Genomic DNA, 5,782 nt, shown 5'->3' on the forward strand with positions numbered 1-5,782 from the left:
TTTCAAGTGACCGCTTTTTGGACAAAAGTTGTTTCATAAATTTAGTATAAGCGGGCACTTGGTTTACTAACTCAAGGAAGGGGACTTGTACATTCAGACTACGGATAACTTTTTCAAATTTTTGAAAGATACTGTTCCTTGGTCGGCACTAGCCTCTCCGGGTAAGGGGCTGTAAGAAGGACCTTAGCCCTCTCCTCCAAATCACGCGCGCCGGCATCCTTGGACTTAGGCTGAAAGTCCGTCACCTTCTCTTTGTTGAAGCTAGACCCCTCTTCAGACCGTCTCAAATGTGAGCCATTAATCGTCATTGGGTCGAACTTGGGACGGGGATCGACCCATCAAAGCACGCGGGTCTTGTCCTAAAGTCTTGGGGATGTGGTACCCGAAACAAGTGGTCTCGCAGATTATTTGGCATTAAAGGACGAAATTCCTCAAGATCGTTAGCGATCTCGGTCGATCGACCATCGTCCTCGGTCGATCGACCGAGATGTACGATTCGAAGCTCTGTAACCGTGCTTCGGATCGATCGACTAGGTATATCAGTCGATCGACTGATATACCTGGTAGACGGCTGTTTCTTTGATTTATTCGTTGAAGCTTTCTTTTGACTTATTTCAGGCTCATCTTTTTCAACAGCGTCCTCGACCATGGCAGGACCGTAGTAGGTGTGGTAGCTTCTTCAATAAGAGTTGCGGTTTCTTGGATTTCCACCCTTGGTTAGGTCACTACCAAAGCCTTAGATACAAGAAGAGCTTGTTGTCTCTTTGATAAATTTGGAGTCTTGGGCGCCTTGGTTCCGTCTTTGGTCCTTGCCATTGTCTTCTCCTTCTCAAATTGGTATCAACAAACCAAGATTTTGCTTGAATGTTCCTTGCTTCTTCGAACTTCAACCAATTCCTCAATCAATTTAGGGTTTTTGAATTTTTGCCCAAACCCTAGAAAATTGATTCAATTTGTGAGGAATTTCATGTTTAGATGGTCTATTGTTAATAAAGGAGTGATTTAATCTTGTTTTGAGCAAGTTTTGTTTGAATGGTGGTGAATTTTGTTGAGAAATTGGTGTTTTTGAATGAGGGGATTGAGGGTTTAAGTGGGAGAAAATGTATGTGTTTGTGTTTTTGAAAGATAGAAATGAATTGGGAAGGAAGGTATTGTCCTGTGTTTTGTTTAAGTACATGCTGGGATGCTCGGATTCTTCACGGGATGCGCGGATCCTCTTACAGGATTTCCTGAAATTGCAAAACAGTGCCAGGACGCGCGGATCCTATTCAGCTCGAGGGGATTACAGCTAGGACGCTCGGATTTTCCTGGGATGCGGAGTTTTCCTTTGCGGAATATTTGATAAATTTGGAACTTCCCAGGACGCGCGGATTCACTACAGCTCGAGCATCCTGAAGTTTGGGACGAGCGGATTGAAGCTGGATTGCGCAGATTTCCTTACAGGACGTTTTCTTCAGTTTAAACTATCCCAGCTCCCACGACCTGAGGCCAGGACGCGCGGGTTATGCCTGGGGATGCTCGGATTCTCCTTGAGACGCTCGGTTCCTATTCAGCTCCCACGAGCTCAGGTCCACTTGTAGGGATTCCTTTTCCCGTGTCATTCTTTCTTATTCTCCTTTGTTAAATGTTGTGGGTGCACTACAAAGGCTTGGTTAGCCTAGGCATTTTCTATCCCTACACTTGGTCAAACACCACACATCAAACACATTGAAATACCTCCCTCACTTGCTCTCATATCAAAAATCTTTGATCAAAGCACAAAAATGCAAATCCAAAAATGACAAAGATGCAATAAAGGAAATAAAATGCGAGTTAAGGGGTTAGAATATTTACAAAAGGTGGTTTAGGGAAGACTCCACCAAACTCTCAATCTTGGATGATATGTCAAGGGGGCAAAGCCAAGGTGTTGTTGATGTTGGTCACAACCTTGTAGAAGTAGTCGAAGGCTTGCTCATTTTCATGATAGAGGTCTTGGGTAGACCTTTTCACATTGTTCTCTTCATTGTTGCATTCCAAGTCGAAGTGATGACAAGGATCAACAAAGCCTTGGTCTAAGGTCATAACATTTCCAATATAAGGATTGACCAATCCTTCAAACTCATCGTCCCATAGACCGCAAACTTCACTAGCTCGTTCCCCAATGATGTCATGAGTTGACAAGAGCAACTCTCCTTTCTTGTTATCTTGGCCAATAAGGCCTTCTTCATTACTTGTCATGACGGGTGAGCTATTCAAGCTCTCACTGTTGTTGAAAATTCCTTGCTCTCTGAATAGAGCTACTTAAAGGTCATCCACTTTATTCTTCCATATGGGTGGTGTTTCTCTACCCATGGCTTGATCTTTGCATAGAGAATCTAACTTCTTTCTATCACTTTCTAGGCTATAGTGATTGGCCATGAAGCATGGCTCATGTAGTCGGGGAGCTCTCATTGTTTTGTCAAGATTGAAAGTGATTGTCTTGTCCCCTACTTCAAGTTTGAGCTCTCCATGTTTCACACCGATTACCGCTCCAGCGGTATTCAAGAAAGTTCTTCCTAATATGATAGGAATGTTTGAATCCTCCTCCATGTCTACAATGACAAAGTCTACCGAGATAAAGAATTTCCCAATTCTGACGGACACATCCTCCCATACCCCTAAAGGTATCTTTGTTGATCGATCCGCCATTTGAAGAGTGATGTTGGTGCATTTGAGCTCTCCCATTCCTAGCCTCTTATTTACCGAGTATGGCATGACACTTACACTTGCTCCAACGTCACATAATGCTTTGTTGATTGCAGTGTCGCCAATGGTACATGTGATAGAAAAACTTCCCGGGTCTTTGAGCTTTGGAGGGGAACTCCCTTGAAGAATAGCACTACTCACTTTGGTAAAGGCAATAGTCTCTAATTTTCTGATGGATTTCTTCTTGGTAAGAATGTCTTTCATATACTTTGCATAGGCCGGGACATGATTGATCAATTTCGTGAATGGAATTGAGACTTCTAAGTTCTTCACAATTTCCATGAACTTTCCAAGTTTCTCATCAACCTTAGTCTTAGCTTGGCGACTTGGGAATAGAAGTCTAATCACAATAGGCTCTTTTTCCTTAGCCTTCTCTTCATTCTTCTTCTTTGAAACTTCATTGGTTGTAGGATCTACCTCCTTAGAGTTCTCCACAACTCTTTGCTTGTCACTATCATTTACAATATCTTCATCAATTGGCCTCTTCGGCCCCTCATATCTTGCACCACTCCTCAAATGGATGGCACTAACCGTCTCATGTCTTGTGGGTGGGTTACCTTGAAGAGGTAATTGCCCCTTTTGTCTTTGAGAGCTAGAAGATGCTAATTAAGTCATTTAAGTCTTTAACATTTTGGTGTGGGCAAGAATGTTGTTGATCATGATTTCCTTAGCTTGCCTATCTTTTTGGATTTGGGTGAAGAATTCTTGTTGGTTCTTTTGCATTTGGAGGACCGCTTTTTGGACATCAAAACTTTGGTCATTTGATTGGTTATAAGAAGGTTGGTTTTGATAACCTTCGCTTTGGTTGAAAAGGGTCTTTGAGCTTGGTTTCTCATTGGAGGTGGGGTGTATGTTTGTTGGGGGATTTGGACATTTTGTCTTTTGTACGAAAGATTTGGATGGAATTTAGTGTTCTCATTATATAATAGTTGGAATAAGGGGTGTCATTCTTGTATGCTCGGAAAGCATTAACTTGTTCATTTGTTCCCCTACATTTATTTTGATTATGTCCGAAGGTTCCACAACTTTCACATACTCCACTTGGAATTGAGGATGATGTCATCATAACATTGACATATTGTTTTGGTGATTTGGAGGCTTCATCAAGCTTAGCCATGGCCTTCTCAAACTTCAAATTGATGGTGTCGATATAAGCACTTAGTTGAGCACCCAATTGAGTTATGGAATCTACCGCATGCTTTCCTCCTCTATTAGCCTTTCGAGGCCTACTATATTGGGAATTATGAACCGCCATCTGTTCGATTTTGCCCTTGTTTGATTATCATCAACTTCGGTAAACATCCCATTGGATCCCATATTAACAACATTGCGTGAGTATTCATATAGGCCGTTCCAAAATTGTTGCACAAGGAACCACTCACTAAATTCATGGTGTAGACAAGAACGATAAGTGTCCTTAAATCTCTCTCATGCTTCATATAATGATTCCTCATCCCTTTACTTGAACCCGGTGATTTGGGCTCTCAACATATTAGTCTTCTCCGGAGGATGGAATTTCTTGTAGAAGGCAAGTGCTAACTTCTTCCATGAATCAATACCATGGGTAACCTTGTCTAGGCTCTTCAACCATTGCTTTACGGTACCGATCAAAGAAAAAGGAAACAATACTCATCGGATTTGGTCTTGAGTAACTCCGGTTTGAGAAATTGCATCACAATAGTCGCAAAAAATCTCTATATGTGAATGAGGGTATTCACTAGGCATCCCTCCAAATTGACTTCTCTCAACTAATTATATGAATGCGGATTTGGCAATGAAATTACCGGTTAAATGTTGTGGTGTAGGTGTAACACCCCCATACTCCAAGTTCCTTACCAGGACCACTTAAGGCTTGGAAGTGCTACCATCTCGGTTACCCGAGGCAATGATAATCATGAGACAATAAAGAAACGTACTTTAAAAGTAAATATAGTTTAAGTGATTACATGATCAGACCAAAACTGTAAAACTGAATTACAAAATTCTCAGACGGTCTACTCCTAAAACTATCAAAGCTCTAAAACATCGTCTGACACAGCGGAAGACTTCTAACTGCCATGTGATGACTCATCCCAGCTATCCCATACGCGTCATAACATACCTGCTCAATAACTGTTCACCACCCCCGAATGGATCACCACAGTTTTTAAAACATTAAACGGGGTCAGTACTAATCACACAATTTATATAACCAACAACACAAAGTAAACAACACGGCTCAACAGTCACACACAATCACCCACTCCAATCAATCTCCGTCACCGATCGTCCTTTGGACCAGCCACGCCCGATGGGGGACCGCATCCGTACCCACCAAATCCCCGCTCATCATACCGAGCGATAACCCTGTCCCATTAATGTGCACATCCCCTTCCGTGGCGGGTTCCACGAAGGGCGAAACTAGGGCGTGAAGCCACTCCCGCAAGTGACTCCACTCAGCCGAGAACGCATATCGAGAACCAGAGACAAACAATCACAACCATCAACAACAATCAATCAACAACCGTCATAAAGCCAATACGATAATAATCAGCAATTACACAACCCCAGCAATGCATTATGGGACTAATACTGAGTAGGGAAACCCTACCTGGAAAGCAAAACAGTCAGACGATCTCAACAGCTGATATCAAAAAGCCTCCTCTACGAATTCTCCGCCTAACACAATATGACATATATCACTAATTACACAAAACTAGAACAAATCCCCAATTCCCAAATTTAGGGTTTAACGAAACTTAATTAAATATAACAAATTCGGTACGTAGATCTTACCCTCGACGCAAGGATCACAAAGATGTAAAGAATGATGTAATCCGACCTCTCAAACTACGGGATTTGCTAATAATGCGGCGAGAATGGTTCAACGTAACTTCTAATCTTCTCTAGAAGTTTTTTAGATTGTAAAAGTGTTGGAGCTGGTGTCCTCCACAAATTAGTGTGATAACATTTGTAAATCTCTTACAGGTTCACAAGGGTATACTTCGTATATTTAATCAGTTGATTAACGTTTACCTAATAACGGTTGGCTTGCTAGAAAGTTTGACGTTATTATCAT

General features: G+C 41.9%; 1 non-coding gene across 1 annotated transcript; it reads left to right on the plus strand.

Moving 5' to 3' along the window:
* Window positions 1-4,108: 4,108 nt before the first annotated feature.
* Window positions 4,109-4,215, plus strand: LOC141636153 (small nucleolar RNA R71). Its single transcript, XR_012540785.1, has one exon. It is a non-coding gene; the product is annotated as a small nucleolar RNA R71 (small nucleolar RNA).
* Window positions 4,216-5,782: the final 1,567 nt, after the last annotated feature.

This window comes from Silene latifolia, chromosome Y, assembly GCF_048544455.1.
Source record: "Silene latifolia isolate original U9 population chromosome Y, ASM4854445v1, whole genome shotgun sequence".
Taxonomy (NCBI): domain Eukaryota; kingdom Viridiplantae; phylum Streptophyta; class Magnoliopsida; order Caryophyllales; family Caryophyllaceae; genus Silene; species Silene latifolia.